The following is an 18,910-nucleotide window of genomic DNA, read 5'->3' on the forward strand; positions in this document are numbered from 1 at the left end:
GGGAATCTGAATGGTTAGACTCAAAACTAACCCTCAGTTGGGGTGATTCCACTATAAATATAGCACAGTACTAGAAGTACATTTCATAACCAGCTGAAACTTATGTGTGGGGAACCTGGGATAAGCTTCAATTCTTAGGATGGCATGAAATTGCATAGTTAGAACTTTAAGTTCAAAAATATTTATTGAAGTAAAAAAATACATTCTAGATAGTAAAGATCTTGGAGCTAACTAGCTCACTAAATCTCATCTTCTAAGGAAAGTAAAAGGATAAAAAGTCAAAATATCAGTGCAACTACATTTTGCCTTCAGAATGCGTCTTCACTGTAAGGAAGTAAAAGGCAGAAGGGACAATGTAGGATGGCCGCTTGGCCAAGCCCAGGACAATAAAAGTATCTTTAAAAAGGAAGTTACCTCACAAACGTTCCATTGCTACATCTTCAAAAGGGGAAGATATAATGGCAAGCAGGAAGAATAAAAACAAAGCCCTTACTGGGAAAGAAAGCATGAATAGGAATGTGGGGAGGAATCCCTCACTCTAATCTTGTCTCTAGTCTATCTACTCATTGAAAACTGGAGACTTGATGACCCAAGAGACTTGTGCAGTCCAGGGATGAAACAACCCAACATTATCCCATAACACTTTACCATAATTTAGCACAGGGTGGGAATTGTGTGTTGAGAAATGTTGGGAGCTATCATCCAAAAACATCTGGAAAGCAGCATAATCCCCATACCTGATTAAGAGCCTCGTTCCAGGAAGCAAGTGAATCACAATTACAGCAGTTAACAATGGGATTTATCACTGAGCTGCTCCTGTCCTGTTGTCCTCCTGCTGGGATGCTATTGGAAAGAAAGTCTTCTATAAAAGGAGATCATTTAAGATATTACTTGTGTTTGTAAAAGAAACTCTTTCCAAAAGGTTTCCCACTGGAAGTGGCAAGAGTGAAGCAAGGTCCTGTGATCAGTCCCAACCAAAGACACTGTACTCCTGCTGTAAATGTGATTTGCTTGCCTTGTTTGATAACCTCCTTAGTGTTACATGCATAGCCCCCCAGACTGGTATGATCCTTTTCTTTCCCCTCTCTTTCAGTGTTTTTGCAAAGCATTTGCTGTTATTTTTGCCTAACCACTTTTTGCTATCATATCTGAACTTGGACAAATGATAGCATTAACTCGTAGTTTATTATTCTGGTTTCATTGAATAGCTAATGCTTACCATGATTTCTAGTTTGGATAGAATGAATGGCAGTTTTGTGAAAATGTGCCCATGGAGAGTGAAGAATACTTAGGCCCAAGATTATGGATTATTAGTACTATTCTAGTTGGGTGTATTGAGAACACAGGGACATTTTGCCAAAACGTTTAAGCTGGAATTTAAAGTGTGAAGCGGCCTGCAGTTCCCTAGAGAAATCAGGAGATAAAAACAACCACTGAGTCCAATAACTTGAACAGTATCTGTGCTGTCTTGGTTTCTTCCTCAGCTGCTGCTTCTTCAATCTTTTCCCTCCCCATTTCACTGAAACAGTCAGTTCATTGAAAAAGATACTTGAGACTACAAAGAAGTAATAGTGGATGAAGAACACTGCTGAAATGTTCCTTAAATAGACACTCAGTATACAGGGTTTCATTCTTTCATTGCTTCATCTTATTTAGAATATCCTTTATTAATGGGCTTGATCAAGCAATGTTGGGGTATTTGCACAATAGGAACATATCGCAAAAAATATTGCTGATTAGAATTAAAATATCCAACATTAATCGTAGCATTTCCCTTGTTTTTGTTGATAGTGTGCTTTGCCAAATTGCTCCTATGATTTATATACCCACACATGGTTTGTATGGATGCTTTCTAGTCTGCGGCTTCTTCTTTTCCCATCTTTCCTGCTATTTATTCTCCCACTGTGTGCTGTCTCCTCCACAGCAGTTCTAAGCATTTCTCTCAAGGCTACTCTCCCTGCAGAGTTATTTCATAACAGATGCAAATGGACCTAAATTGGTTTAAAGCACTCTTTTCTTGGTTGCATGAATTGGAATTAAACTCTCTCTCTTAAAATTCTGAACTGTTCATGGGATTGATTTCTGAAAACAAAAACCCGGTGGATTTGTGAGAATTAGTGCCGAAAAGGCACATTCCATGCAGGAAGCTTTGCTTTCTGTTTCTGTGCATTTTGAATCTGTTTTGTGTTTAAAGACTCCCAGGTGTACCCAATCAAGGACTTTCTTAAATTAAATTGGCTGCTTCGGTACTGTCAAGCCAAGGCCTTGCCCTTTTGTGTAACTTTCTAATAACAAAAGATAAAGATTGCCATATCTCTGTCTATTTTATTGCTGTGCATGACTGATTCTTCATGTCCTATGATTATTCTACTCTTAGTCATCATTATTTAAGTCATCATGTTAATGCCCCCCAAAATCCCATGGATTTTGCATGGATGGCTGAGATAGTGATCCCTTTGCTTTCTGATAGTTTAAACTTTGTTTCATGCACAAAATTGTTAAAAATATTATGTATAAAATCACTGTTAGGCTATATGGCAATGAAATAAATGAAGCATAAAAGATTTTCATGTTTAGGCTTGGATACAATCGCCAATATATCTAATTAGATATGTATAGTGCAAACATAGTCATTCCAAAATCCCTTAAGATCTGAAACATTTTGAGTCCCAAGCATTTTGGGTAAGGAATACTCAACCTGTATTGTTGTTGTTGTTGGATTTTTTTTACATTTATGACATACCTTTTCTCTCACCAGGGAGAAAATATGTGGCCCTCTTTACCATTTTTTATCCATGCAGGAATGTTTTAATATAGGTTAAATTGATCAGGATGGGTGGCTGTAGACAAGACATGGGCAAACATGGCTCTTCAGGTGTTTTGTACTTCAACTCCCACCATTCCTAACAGTGGCTGTTAGAAATTGTGGGAATTGAGGTCCAAAACATGCCTATTGTAGACTGTATTGTCGAAGGCTTTCATGGCTGGAATCACTAGTTTCTTGTGGGTTTTTTCGGGCTATAGAGCCATGTTCTAGAGGCATTTCTCCTGACGTTTCGCCTGCATCTATGGCAAGCATCCTCAGAGATTTCCCCCAATCCCATCAGTATTCAAATTTGGACATATCAGGTGTTTGTGCCAAATTTGGTACAGGGAATAAAAATACACCCTGCATATTGAATATTTACATAATGACTCATAATAGTAGCAAAATTACAGTTAGGGGTAGCAACAAAAATAATTTTATGGTCCAACATGAGGAACTGTATTAAGGGGTCGCAGCATTAGGAAGGTTGAGAATCACTGCCTTAGGAGTTCCATAAGTCAGAAATCACTTGAAAACACATAACAAGAACAGCAAGTAGTTATCTGAGGAGTAATCTTTTTGTAGCCTTTTCCAGACCCATGAAAAGGTTAACTTCCTCTTCCAGTGCCACTTCTAACTGGTGTAGGAACTAGTAATCTTTTCTTTTAAAGATGACTGGTGCTCAACTCTTGGACTGGTTTTGTTCACTCCTCCATGAGTCACAGCAACCACTTCTCAGTAAATGATTCTTTCTTCTCAACAAACTTTAGATGATTTAGGATATGAAATGAATGTTTTATTCCCCTTTGCCTTTCCTTTTCCATTCTCTGGCAGGTTAAAGAAGTTTGAATAAATCTATTTTAGGTTGGAGGGAGACTTCTTCCTTCATCTGTGCTAACTCAAACTGTCACCCTGCACATAGGAGCAAAGTTCCAAGATATTAAGGAAGGCAAAATATTCCAAGACTGTCAGATTGCATTTTCCTAATCTCTTACGGCAGTAGTGACAATCTCTTGTATTGCTCAGGATTTTGTCTTTCATTGTACCATGATGAAACTATTGCTAAATGAGAAAAGTATTCTTTAGAAAGATAAAGCTTGGGTGGAAAGAAAATTATATGTGGTTTTGAAAGAGAAGAAGTCTGTTTTCCAGGCATTTAAAGGACAACAGTTGTATATTGGTCAGGAAATAGCAGTATATTGAATTTCATAGAAATAATTTGTTTATACTCCCCTGAAATAATTTTTAATCTTTTAGTATAGTTAATGCATTGCTATGGTATGACACATGTGCAAAAAGCCTTAAAGTTGACTTTTATTTTGAGTCAACATTTTTTGCCATTGGTCTAAAGAAAATTGAACATATATTGTGCTCAACCTCAATAGTAGGTTCAGTTTGGGATATTGATGTTTACTTGTGAAATGATGAAAGCAGTATAAAAAAACCATTATTTTCATTTCTACATTCTGTGACATTAAAAATGAATGCATGGTTTAATATTTTAAAAGGAAATTGAAACAAGACAATAGCCTATATTTATTTATTCTGTGAACAGAGGAAATTAAAATAAAGGCTTAAATGCAAAGTTTGACACGAGGAAATGACCAAGGAGATGTGTGTGGCTTCAGTGTGAAGTGTGATGTTCAGTTTTTTTAAAACCTTAAGAACTGTTTTCTGTCCAAGACAAGTCTCAGGACTCATGTATAAAGCTACAGACTTGTATATGCTGTGATCCAGACACACAATTTTCTTGACAATTCACTTGAAATATGGTTCTTTGTGCTTCAATCTGATTTAATGTTTTAAAAACCTTGTAGTTAACCTACAGTTTTCCAGAATATCCATGTATTTTGGTGTGTGACTAGCCCCCCAAGACATCCTTTGGAGTTGGGGGACAAGTCAATGGTGAATAGAACAGTTTGTTGGAAGTTGACCTTGACCAGACAGCAACTTGATTGTTCCCAGTGTGAATTTTAAATTTTAAGTTTGCCAGCGTGGTTGAGATTTTTTAAAGCAGGTGCTGGGTACAGATCCATACATATCACTATATCAGCATTAGCGCTCTCTCAAATGTAAATTTGCATGCAGGATGGTGGGGAGAGTAGTGGAGCAGCAAAGGCTGTGTAGCTGAAACCAACATGAAAGTATGGAAATCTGGGCCTCTCTTTTACACCAAGGTGAGTTTACCAGGTGGAAATGTTGGGTCAGTTACGGCAATCTCGCCATGATGTCTGGGGTGTCAGTGGGTCTGTACACACTGGGAAAATACAATGTGAAACAGATTTTTTCCTAGAAGCTGTAGTAAGACAGACAGAAAGAACAAAGTTATCCATTAAGTATGTGTGGTAAAATGATGATGATGATGATGATGATGATGATGATGATGATGATGATGATATTTATTGGCCTGTCCTCTTGACAATAGCCTATAACTGTTAACCATATATAAAACTATTTTTTCCTCATTGGTAATGAGATGCTTTGTACTATCCTGGTCTTTCTGTAGCATCTTCTATACTTAATTCTAATTCTCTCTGTCATATATGCTAATATCTATACCCATAAAATGTAATTTATCTACAAGATATGGCTAATATTGTGAGAGTAATTCTCGAAGAAAATGAATCGGTGAGAGATAGAAGGTGGGGCGGGAGAAGAGTCAGAGAGAGAGAGTTCAGTGAAAGACATAGATGGGTTTTCTTCAAATTAAAGGACAGGTCATGTTCAGAAACTAATTAATTATTAAATGGGGAAATTACATTGGAGTGCTGCCCAGATTCTAAAACCAGGTTGCCAATAAGCCTCTATAACCTGTCTTCCTCTACAGCAACTTTTAATTCAAATTGTAGAGAGGCGATACAATAGAAAGTCAAGATTCAGACTCCTGTTTTCTCAAGCTCTTGTGTAAGAGGAACACAAACTCTTAAGAAGGTTAACATTGTTTGCACCATAACAGGCTACTGGTAGACCAAAGCATATGATTCCCACTATTTGCATGCATTGATAGTGAAGGTGGACATTGATTGGAAGGATGCTTGGAAATAATTCAGTTCTAGGGTTGAAGAATCCTTTTTATCTTAGTGACTTAATCTGACTGAGTACATCGAGGAAGACTATGAGAAAGGTTGCATAAGTTTTTGTGGACCTTATGGCAGCCTATGATATGGTACAACATAGAAAAATGCTGCATAAAGTCTACCATATCACCCGGGACTATGATTTTACAGAAACTACCCAGACTATCCTAGAAAATTGCAGCTTCTATGTGGAGTTTCAAGGCAGGAAAAAGTGATGGAGGAGGCAAAAGAATGATTTACCTCAAGGCAGAGTTCTTGTTTAACATCTCTACTAAGAAGCAGCCACCACTCACAAAGAGCTTTATATATACTGATGACCTTGGCCTAACAACACAAACACAACACTTTGAAACAGTCAAAATCTAACTTAATGTCCTGAAATATCTCTCCAGCTACTGCTAAGATAACCACCTGAAGCCTAACCCTGCAAGAGTGTATTCTTTCCACCTACATAACCATGAAGCCAACAGGAAATTGAAAGGTATCTGGGTGTCACCTTAGATTGAACACTAACATTTAGGAAACATTGTATGAACATCAAGCACAAAGTAGCTGCACACAATAACATCCCGTGGAAACTTTCTGGTAGTGCATAGAATGCAGACCCAAAGTTAATAAGAATGTAAGCCTTGTCCTTGTCCTACTCAACTGCTGAGTATGTCTGCCCCATATGGCATAAATCTTCCCACTTGAAGCAGATGAATACAGCACTGAATGAAATATGTAGAATAATCATAGAATGTCCTAAACCTATACCTGTTGATAGACTCTATAAGCTAGCTAGGATCCCCCCCCCCCCCCCCCGCAATGTGTGACGGGAAGTTACTGCCAAATATGAGAGAAATAAGGTTGAACATAATAAAGCCATGCACTGCATGGCTATCAGCCTCCTCCCAGTTGACTCAAATCAAGGGAAAGTTTCATGAGAACTACCACTGCTCTTAATATTTCCCCAACAATAGCAAGGGTATCCCTCTAAGCAGCTAAACCAGGATATACCAAATGAATGTCCCCCTCCAGGGGCAAACTAAGAATGGGCAACTTGGAAGTCCCTGCACAGACTCAGAAGTGGTGTTGGGAGATCAAAAGACAACTTGGATACATGTCATTACCTAGAAGAATCCTCCATCTTGTGTGACTGTGGAGCAGAACAAACAACTCAGCATCTGTATGCTTTCCCACAATGCCTTGCCTCATGCACAGAGGAAAAACTGCTTACAGCTACAGACAATGTGGTTGTTGTTGCCCGTTTTTGGTCTAAAATTATTTAGCTGCTTGTCTTCCCTCTATTTTATCAGTTTTATACTTGTTTATTTATGCAATGCTTTTGACACAAAATAAATATATCTCAGCGACTAAATTCGAACTTGGCATGTGATTGTATGTGTTCTGTATTCCCACTGGAGAAAACTATTTTAATGACTTTACTGTGAAAAATAAGACTGGACTGCCTTTCCTCGAAACCTACAGCGGTGACATTTCATAGAATCATAGAATCAAAGAGTTGGAAGAGACCTCATGGGCCATCCAGTCCAACCTCCTGCCAAGAAGCAGGAATATTGCATTCAAATCACCCCTGACAGATGGCCATCCAGCCTCTGTTTAAAAGCTTCCAAAGAAGGAGCCTCCACCACACTCCGGGGCAGAGAGTTCCACTGCTGAACGGCCCTCACAGTCAGGAAGTTCTTCCTCATGTTCAGATGGAATCTCCTCTCTTGTAGTTTGAAGCCATTGTTCCGCGTCCTAGTCTCCAGGGAAGCAGAAAACAAGCTTGCTCCCTCCTCCCTGTGGCTTCCTTTCACATATTTATACATGGCTATCATATCTCCTCTCAGCTTTCTCTTCTTCAGGCTAAACAGGCCCAGCTCCTTAAGCCGCTCCTCATAGGGCTTGTTCTCTAGACCCTTGATCACTTTAGTCGCCCTCCTCATCTTTCAAATGGTTTGTAGGACTTCACCTTCCCAGCATCATTTAATATCTAAAGTTAACAATTTTTTAAACTAAAAGCGAATGTTTTACCATTTTCATCTTTGTTTCTGCTTTTTGCCATTTTAACAGTCCATATGAGACCTTCCATATACTTCAAATAGTTGTCAGTTTTTCTGATTGTTGGATACTGATAAATTCAGAAGAAACTCCTGGGAAACTGCTATGGTACAATTTAAGTTAATGGACCAGAAGTTTTCCCTGTCTTGCCTACTCCCGCCCTAGCTTAGTGATGGTTACAAAATGTAGGATGTTTTTGCAGGATCCCTAGACAATCAAATGTCCAGTGTCTACTGAAACAATGAAAACAATTTCCCATCTTTCACAGCATATCATTCAGTTGTGAAACAACTCTCATGGTTGAAATGATCACATGTCATCAGTCTTCTCTCATGGGTTCTAATCCTGCTTATCATCCATTTCTGATCATAGACCATGCCAGCTAGGCCTGTCAAAAAACAACAAACCCTAGAGAGCAGAAAGGGACACAACAGGCGAATTGGAACCTTTTGAGTTTGGCATCATTAAAGGAAAGTGCTTTGCATTCCAAATGTGCATGTATTTCATTGAAAAATGCACTGTGCTAATATAGGAGTGGAAAGAAACACCAGCAGGGATGCACATCACTAAGGTTTCGATTTCGATCTGGAAATTGGGTTCAATGTCATAGAATCATAGAGTTGGAAGAGACCTCATGATCCATCCAGTCCAACCTCCTGCCAAGAAGCAGGACAGTTGTGTTCAGAAGCAGGACAGTTGCGTTCTTTCCTCCTCTGTGTTCTTAGTGCCCCATTCTCCCCCTCTGCTACATGCCCCCTTTGAGTAGTTTTAAAGAAATTAATGCATTTTCCTCATTCAAATAGTTTGTGCATGGAAACCTCTCTATTACATACAACCCTGGGGTTTGGAGTCAAATGAAAGTAGTTTTTTCAAACAGAGCAGAATTCCAAATACTTTCATAAACATTACTTGATGTGTCTTTAAAACTGGATCTGTTTTCCTGGCTCATTGATTAAATTGTAGGTGTCCATTCATCTTCACTGAATGTTAATGTGGACACAGAGCTTTTCCTTAAAAGAAAATTCTTGGGGAAACTCAAAAACCTCAGACAACCACCACCACCCTGTTTTTGAGGAACAAAATCAAGAAACAATCAGAAGTTATTTTACTTTTGGGTTGTTGTAAGTTTTTCGGGCTATATGGCCATGTTCCAAAAGCATTCTCTCTATGGCAGGCATCCTCAGGGGTGAGGTTACAACCTCTGAGGATTCCTGTCATAGATGCAGGCAAAATGTCAGAAGAGAATGCTTCTGGAACATGGCAATACAGCCCGAAAAACTTACAACAACCCAATGATTCCGTCCATGACAGTCTTCGACAATACATATTTTACTTTTATTTTTACATTTATGCAGCCTCTGTCAGAATGAATGGATAAAAATGGGATCCACTTATAGTATAGTTTTCAGTCTCTATATGTATAAACATTCAGAGATGATATTCTCTGTTTCTCATGCTCATAACAGTGAGCCAAAATGGAAGCTTCATGCCACTCTGAAATTGCTGCTTGCATCTCTTTTTTAAACTTCCTTTTTACAAATACAAACCACTTCAATAGTTCTGCATCTTCGTTTCTTCCCATTTTATAGTCAGTATACTAAAGTTGGCAATTGCTCTACTGTATAATTGTTTGTTTAGCACACTTCTTTTCTCCTGACCGAAAGCCAAATTCTATGATGGAAAGCGCATGTAAAAGAATCCCAATTTGAATTCGGAATTGCTTTACCAGATGATAAATTGGATGGTGATTTTTCCAACTTTAGCTATTTTATTATCTACTATGGACCAGCTGTTATAGTAGTGCAAGCCTGTGATGTATTTTGGAGAACTAACTAATTATTCTCCTTCGTAAAAACTACAAAAGACACTTGATTTACATTTGTTTTAATTTAGCCTTTAAAAATACAGTTAAAATGAAGTGTATTTGCAACATTAAAATGTTGTCTAAAATAGGATTGTAGCTCACCAAGAGTCCTAATGGAATTTGATCAATAAATCCAGATAGGAGCCCCTGGTGGTGCAATGGGTTAAACCCTTATGCTGGCAGGACTGCTGACCGAGAGGTTGGTGGTTTGAATCTAGGGAGCATGGTGAGCTCCTGTCTGTCTGCTCCAGCTTCTCATGTGGGAACATGAGAGAAGCCTCCCACAGGATGGTAAAACATCCAGGCATCCCCTGGGCAACGTCCTTACAGACAGCCAATTCTCTCACACCCGAAAAGACTTGCAATTTCTCAAGTCACTCCTGACATGAAAATAAATAAATAAATAAATAAATCCAGATTGGATGTTTGTCACTTGTGACAGTAACAACCCATACAAAATCCCATCCTTTCCTCTGAAATACTGCCCATAACATTTGGCATTTGTTGGTGGTCTCCCATCCAAGTACTAACAAGGGCTGCTTAGCTTTCAAGATCAGACAGAGTATGATACCTATAGGGTAGTAATGTCAAACTTGTGAGCCTCCAGATGTTTTGGACTTCAGCTCCCAGAATTCCTGACCATTGGACAAGATGGCTAGGACTTTTGGGAGTTGGTGGCTCAAACATCTGGAGGGCCACAAGTTTGACACGTCTGCTTTAGGATATTTATCTGAGTTGTGTTGCCTTGGCTCTGGTGAGCAGGTAAGAGAAGACTGCTAGCACCATCGGGCAAGCATGGAGTCACTCTGCCTGATGCCTTTGCTGCCTCTCATATTTAGTAATTTTGTCTTCACCGATGATTGAAAGTGAGGTAAAATCTTCCAAGCAAGGGCACAGGCAACAGAAAAAACATCACAAGGATGTTAACCCTTCTCTATGCTATCCAAAGCTGGAGTTCCACTTAAAAAATGTACCTGTTCCGGCTTACATACCAGTTCAACTTAAGAACAAACCTACAGAACCTATCTTGTTCGCAACTTGTGGATTGCCTGTAGTTGTTTTATATGACACAAAACCAAGAAGATGTGTCTAGATATGGACAAATCCTTCCTTTAATTGGCTTTTTTTTTTTAAAAAAAAGAACGCTTGACTGAAAATGTGGCTTGACATAAAGCAAAATGCAAGTTGTTGTTTTTTTCAAATTACAGCACTGTTGAAATGTCATCTCTCAAAACTAGAAATCTGTTTCTTTCTGAGGCTGAGTGCCAGGCTTACTTATCTGTACCCAGCGGATGAGTTTCTGGAAATTAATGTACATGTTGTGCTCATTGCAGCATATCGCCTATACTCAAGTGTAGGAGATGCAGCTGCTAAAATGTGTAGAACAAACAGTTGTATGGAAATTCTGAAATGGAATTTCAACAGGTTACGTCTGTTTCCTAAAAATAATTATTGTAAAGAGTTACTGCAGATATAACATTGTGTGTTTCCAGAGCAGGTGTGTTGTATGTTTGTGGATATTCTTTCCCCAGCATAGAATCATAGATTCCTAGAGATGTCCACAATGGCCATCTCGCCAAACCCCATTCTGCCACGCAGGAAAACACAATCAAAGTACCCACTAGAGATGGCCATCCAGCCCCTGCTTAGAAAAGTCCAGAGAAGGAGACTCCAACATGCTCTAAGGCAGCATATTCCACTGCCAAGCAGCTCTAATTGTCAAGAAGTTCTTCCAAATGTTTAGATGGAATCTTTATTCCAAGAATTTGAATCCATTGTTCCGTGTTATAAACTCCAGAACAGCTGTAAACAAACTTGCCCCTTCCTCAATGTGATATCCTTTCAGATATTTAAACATGGCTATCATGTCCCTTCTCGGCCTTCTTTTCTCCAAGCTAAACCTACTCAGCTCCCTAAGCTGTTCCTGATATGGTTTGGCTGCCAAAGCTTGGTCATACTTTTCTGGAAATGTTTCAGTTTGTCAATATTCTTCTCAAACTGTGGTGCCCAGAACAGGACACAGATGAGTCTGACCAAAGGCATGTTTCCATTTGTCCTTTATCATGGACAGTTGTCAGGTGCTTTTAAAGTTAACTAAGGTGAACACTCAGTACAGATGGCCATTAACTAGAATTTTAAATTCGCTACATATCTTAGTTAGGATCAAGCTCTCATTATCATTAAACATGGTTAAGATTTGGACTGAGGACTAAGATATATGTGAAATTGTTCTATTTTTTTGGTTTCCAAAAAGTAGTACTGGTACTGAAAAGCAAAGACGGTAACCCTAAGCATACTTACTGCAGAGTAAGGTCCATTATACACCATGTAGTTTACGTCTTGGTAAAAACTGAGCAGTGCAGTGTGCACGACTTACCTATGGCTTGAGCTTTCTTGGGCAAGAGGATCAGAATTCAAAATTATCTTAACAGATTAGAGAGATGGGCCAAAGCTATCAAAATGAAATTCAGCAGAGACATATGCAAGACACTCCACTTAGGCAGAAAAAAATGAAATGCAAAGATACAGAATGGGAGATGTCTGGCTTGATAGCAGTATGCGTGAAAAAGATTTTGGAGTCCTCGTGGACAACAAGTTAAACATGAACCAACAATGTCCTATGGCAGCTAAAAAGCCAGTGGGATTTAGGAGCATACTGTCTAGATCCAAGGAAGTCATGCTACCCCTCTATTCTGCCTTAGTCAGACTGCACTTGGAATTCTATGTCCAATTTTGGGCACTGCATTTGAAGGGAGATGTTGACAATCTGGAATGTGTCCTGAGGAGGGTGACTAAAAGGGGTCTGAAGAACAAGCCGTATGTGGAATGGCTTAAAGAGCTGGGCATGTTTAGCCTGCAGAAGAGAAGCCTGAGAGGAGACATGGTAGCCATGTGTAAATATGTGAGGGGAAGTCATAGGGAGGAGGGAGCAAGCTTGTTTTCTGTTGCCCTGGAGACTAGGATGTGGAACAATGGCTTCAAACTACAGGAAAGGAGATTCCACCTGAACATTAGGAATAACTTCTTGACTGTGAGAGCTGTTCAGCAGTGGAACTCTCTGCTCCAGAGTGTAGTGGAGACTCCTTCTTTGGAGGCTTTTAAACAGAGGCTGGATGGCCATCTGTTGGATGTGCTTTTAATGGGATTTTCCTGCTTCTCGGCAGGGGTTGAACTGGATGGCCCACAAGGTCTCTTCCAATTCTAGTATTCTAAGAATTGTCTTGATCAGAAATCTTTAGGAGACTGCTAACATATTTATAGCCTGTTTACCCTCTGGAATTTTAGCTACTTGACACAAGTATAACTTAATATAGTCAGGAATTATTCCTTCTGAGCCTGACCAAAAATGCCTGCAAAGTGACAAGTGGGTCAGGGGAAATCTTTAATGAGCACCCCTCGTATTCTTGCATTTCTATATTAGATTCGTCCCTTTACCTCTTTCTTGCTCAAAAGTAATTATATGAATGGAGCCTGCTGTGTGTGTACTATTGTTTTTTCAACCCTGGCTTGTCTCTTGGCTGCTCTCTCGCTGCCTCCATTTCATCTCTTCTTTGCTGCTTTCTTGTTCTCGGCTCTGTACTTTGCTATATGGCAACCGGCCATCAATTTTCTGTCCTGAGCTTTGGTCTGTCAGGCATGTAGTTCTCTTGTACTTTTGAAGTAGTGCAAATTGGAGTGGGGCAGAATCAAACAGGGTGACCTAACAGAGATGAACTTCATTGACTATCTCAGCAATTTTTCTCACTTTGCTTGCAGGAAGGCCAGTTCACAGGAATGCTCGTGACACTGGATGAAAGTTTCTTAAATTAAATGGAGTTGGATGCTTTAAAAAATTTTTTAACAGATACTGTGCCAACAGAGCCTAATTCCAAATTAAACAAGAAGAAAGATTTTAAAGCATTTGTGTAAGAGACAGAGATATATAATTTTTATATCCTGTTGTGGCATACTGACCCCTAGAGGAGAACTGTGGTATTAGCAGTCCAAGGTCACCTTTACATTTAAATTGACATAGAATGGAAAATGCAGTAAAAAGTCAAAAGGTACCATAACCAAATGGGTTGTGTACGTGTGGTGTATCTGTACCTCTTATCTCCCCCTGTCTTTCTGTTTTATAAATCCAGCAGTGGACAAAATTCAAAGCAGATGTCCACTAAGCAATTCCGATTTAATTCTGAACAAAGCTAGCGTAATAAGGGATTATGATGGAAAACGTTGCCAAGGATTATAATTGAAAATGCTGCCGGCCCTTGCTGAAAATGCATTTGTAGTAGGTGTTTATAAAACTGTAGTTACGATGCAGTTTTCAAATATGAAGTCGTGTGTACATGTGCAGTATTTCTTTCACTAAAGAGGAGAAAGGAAAAGGAGAAGCACCCTCCTGCATAAAAGAATAATGTAGATCTTCATTGTCCCATTAGGAAGGCTAGTGTAGCATTAAGACATCTCCTCTGCCACCCACAGTCTGAAGCTCCATCTATATTGTAGAATTGATGCAGTTTAGCACCACTTTAACTGTTATGACTCAATGCTAGGGGATCCTGGGATTTGTAGTTTGGTGAGGCACCAATAAGTAAAGGTAAAGGTTTTCCCCTGATGTTATGTCCAGTCATGTCTGACTCTGGGGGTTGGTGCTCATCTCCATTTCTAAGCTGAAGACCAGGCATTGTCCATAGACACCTCAAAGGTCATGTCGCCAGCTTGACTGTATGGAGTGCTGTTAACTTCCTGCCGGAGCAGTACCTATTGATCTACTTACATTTGCATGTTTTCGAACTGCTAGGTTGGCAGAAGCTGGGCCTAACGGTGGGAGGTCACTTTGCTCCCTGGATTCGGACCTACAACCTTTTGGTCAGCAAGTTCAGCAGCTCTGTGCTTTAACCCACTGCGCCACAGAGGCTCCAATATTATTGGCAAAAAGGCTAAAAACCTTGTAAAACCACAACTCCCAGGATTCCATAGCAGCGAGCCATAGCTGTTAAAGTGATATCAACCTGCATTAATTCTACAATGTAGATGCATCCCCAGTGAGGCTTCCTGTGAGGTCTAGACTTCACTTGAGTACAGAGTACAGCTTATTTGCTGTGGCACCAGGTGGCTGTCATGTTACTGGGGCTGTAAATCTTCTGTGGGTGTTTGCTGTAAAAGAAATATTGGAAGGTGCTGATCTTATTTTGGTTGCAGTCTGCTCCTTTCAAATTCAGCTTACACCCAAAAGCAGATTCACAGCCCCTTTGATGTCAGGGCCACCCGCAACAGCCACATTTGTAAGTTTCTACCTTGTGAGTTTGGAGGAACAGATCTCCTTCCACCAGTTAAATTGTAATTGCAACTTAATTTTGGAGAACCTAGCTTTCTTTAGAAAATAATTTTAATTTTTTAGTTACTGTCATAATTACAAAAATGTAGTAGCACAAAAGTAAGAAAAGGAATATCATATAATTTAAGTGCTGGCTTTATGTTGATGCAGCAATGAGCTGGATGGCAGGAAAGTATTTGAATCCCCACCGTGAAATAAAGAGAACAGACACAAAGATATGGAGAAATAATGGGTCATTTATTGACCTATTTAAAACTGGTAAATGAACTAAATGACTAACTGTGGGGGGAGCACTGCAGCAATGGTCTGACGCCTGGTATCTGATGACCTGTCAAGCCAACCACTGGGCGCACTTGACCCTGGGGGCACTCCACAGTGATGGTTTGCTATTCTGGCCAGTCATTATTGGAAGGCCCTCCTTGGGGATCTCCCTCTTGAACCCCAGAACCCAATAGGAGAGAGTTAAAGCCCCCAGGTAAGCTCCAAAGGACCCCTTAAACCCCAGAACCTTTAGAGGTCAACCCAAAAGTCCCTCTTCACCCCAAAAATGAGAGATGCCAAGGTGCATCCCTCCATGTTCTCCCCCTACTTCTTGCCAGTGACACCTAATTATGACAGCCCCACCTCCTTAAATTCCTTACTCCCAGCAGTTTCAATATGAGGTAGGTGGGGGAAAAACCCTTCTTAAAGAAGTTAAAAATTCCTACCTGGCCCTAGTCCATTAACTCATATTGAATTTAGGGCGGGAGGGTGGGTTGTGCTGCCAAAGGTCTAATGCAGGGGTCCACAAACTTTTTAAACAGAGGGCCGGGTCACAGTCCCTCAAACTGTTGGAGGGCTGGATTATAATTTGAAAAAAAAAAAAGAATTCCTATGCACGCTGCACATATCTTATTTGTAGTGTAAAAAAAAACACTTTAAAACAATACAATGATTAAAATGAGGAACAATGTTAACAAATATAAACTTATTAGTATTTCAATGGAAAATGTGGGCCTGCTTTTGTCTGATGAGATAGGATTGTTGTTGTTGTTATGTACCTGCAAGTCGTTTCAGACTTAGGTTGACCCTGAGCAAGGGCTGGGTAAATGACCTTGGAGGGCCTCCTCCGGCCCCCGGGCCTTAGTTTGAGGACCCCTGGTCTAATGCATCGGGGAGGGGTCAACTGAAGGAGGCTTCCTCAGGCCCCTCCCCATTGCAGACTGGCAGCAATGCCATTCTCAGTAGAACACTGGTCTCCTCAATGGGGTGATTCAAAGGTTTGCTACTGGCTGTATGACTGGCCTTTCTGTCTGGAGGTGAGTGATTTGTAACAAAGGCCAGGAACTTCTACCAAGACAACTAAAATTGGAAATTGAATTACTTTTGACCAAAAAAATATATGAAAGCCTAGTTGCTTTTTAAACTCACGATAACTAACTACATTTTTTACTATTAGAAATCTAACAGCCACTAATTACTTTTGGAAAAGTGATTTTCCAAGCTGTGGTTTCTTCATATTTCCTTGGTCTGAGTTCTTCCTTTATTTTGCTGCCAGCTTCATTTGCTGCAGTTTGGAGAATCTCCAGGAAATTGTGGTAAGTATCAATGTGTACAGGACAGCTGTTATATAAAGTTAGAGGGTTAGCAGGCTGATTTGGGACACTGGACGTAGTCTGAAGAAACTGTGACAGCTGCACGGATCTGCTCCCTTCAGTCAGTGGACCTTGGCAGGTAAGATGGAAGTTCTGTTGTTTAGAAGAGAAGTAAGCTTGTTATTTTGCACCTTTTCTCATCTTTAGGATTTCACATGTTACATGCACTTCTGCTGGCTGACTGAGATGGTGGGCTACTAAGCAATGAATTGATGTTTTGGTGGGTGAGCAGAAATTGACTTATTTTCTCCCTCTAGCAGCATAGTGCTGACCACTGTGCAAGAGCAGCCAGCCTCTACATCAGGGTTGTGGATATTGTGGTTCCTGAATCACACTTTTATCTTTCCTGGAGGCTCTCTATCCCCTAAAGCACCCTACCTCCAATGTCTTTTTGAAAACAAATTGGCACAATTTTCAGGCAATTGTTTCCTGAAATTTCCTAAACATATGAAATTCCTACCATCCCTTATAGCATTTCCTAGAACCTCATTATCCTTAAAGACCCCCATTATCTTCTTCAGTTCCTGCAAAAATGACAATGAGAGGTGATGTAACACCACTTTCATTTGCTCTTTTAAGAAAGACTTAAGAGAAAAACACAGTTATTCCAGGTTTACTGTTAAGAGCCTCTTGGTGAGTCTGGAAATGGTACTAATTGGCTTCTGTCTCACAGCAGCTACCCAACTGAGCTTTACAGAAAGTCGCAACAGACATCCCATGGATGAATGATGAATAAAACAGAGTGAATGATGACTTCTCCCAGAAGGAATTTTTTTCATTAGCTTTCATTGAAAATCATTAAGTGATGAAAATGCAGCAATGGTGCCAGCTTAGAGTCTAGAAAGGTTCAGTTTTTGGACTTAACATTCCAGAATCTCAAATTCTGGGAGTTATAATTATTTCCAAGCACATGCACAAGTAAGGACTTTTAATCACTAAGTTGCTATGACATTGCAAAGCATCAGCTAATGTTGATTTCAACAGACACACTAATGGAAGTCTTTAAGGTTAGATTTGAATGTTTCTAAATAAAATGCCTACCTAGAGTAGGATATGCATTCTTAGCTTTGTTGGCATTTTGGGAATACCCTGCATAAATGCTGTTGGCTACAGCCAGAAAGGAAGGACAGAGAAGGAGGACACACTTCACTGGTAACCTTCTCCAACACAGACCATAGGGATTGAGTGGACCCAGGATGTGAATGATGATTTGTTGATATGTTTGGAGTGCAACAACATGAGTTATATCTCCTGACAGCTTTTTAATGCATGCCTGGGTCTTCTGCGAACAGTTTTCTGAATGTATTGTCGAAGGCTCTCATGGCTGGAATCACTAGGTTCTTGTGGGTTTTTTCGGGCTATAGAGCCATGTTCTAGAGGCATTTCTCCTGACGTTCCACCTGCATCTATGGCAAGCATCCTCAGAGGTAGAGGTCTGTTGGAATTAGGACAATGGGTTTATATATATCTGTGGAATGGCTGGGGTGGGGCAAGGAGCTCTTCCCTGCTGCAGTTAGGTGTGAATGTTCAGCTGATCACCTTCATTAGCATTTGAAGGCCTGCCTGCGCCTGGGAAAATCTGTTGCTGGGAGGTGTTAATCTGTGCCTGGTTTTTTCCTCTCTGTTGTTTAGCTGTTATAATTTTAGAGTTTTTTAATACTGGTAGCCAGATTTTGTTCATTTTAATGGTCTCTTCCTTTCTGTTGAAATTGTCCACATGCTTGTGGATTTCAATGGCTTCTCTGTGTAGTCTGACATGGTGGTTGTTGGTGTGGTCCAGCATTTCTGTGTTCTCAAATAATATGCTGTGTCCAGGCTGGTTCATCAGGTGCTCTGCTATGGCTGACTTCTCTGGTTGAAGGAGTCTGCAGTGCCTTTCATGTTCCTTGATGCGTGTCTGGGCGCTGCGTTTGGTGGTCCCTATGTAGACTTGTCCACAGCTGCATGGTATACGGTAGACTCCTGCAGAGGTGAGAGGATCCCTCTTGTCCTTTGCTGAACGTAGCATTTGTTGGATTTTCTTGGTGGGTTTGTAGATTGTTTGTATGTTGTGTTTCTTCATCAGCTTCCCTATGCGATCAGTGGTTCCCTTGATGTATGGCAGGAACACTTTTCCTCTGGGTGGATCTTCGTCTTTACTCTCGTGGCTTGTTCTTGGTCTTG

At 40.1% G+C, this 18,910-nt stretch overlaps 1 protein-coding gene across 8 annotated transcripts in view; it reads left to right on the forward strand.

Moving 5' to 3' along the window:
* Positions 1-18,910, forward strand: part of KIAA1217 (KIAA1217 ortholog) — a 469,454-nt gene that overhangs the window by 38,006 nt on the left and 412,538 nt on the right. The gene's annotated exons all lie outside the window — the stretch shown is intronic.

This window comes from Anolis sagrei, chromosome 6 (genome assembly GCF_037176765.1).
Source record: "Anolis sagrei isolate rAnoSag1 chromosome 6, rAnoSag1.mat, whole genome shotgun sequence".
NCBI lineage: Eukaryota > Metazoa > Chordata > Lepidosauria > Squamata > Dactyloidae > Anolis > Anolis sagrei.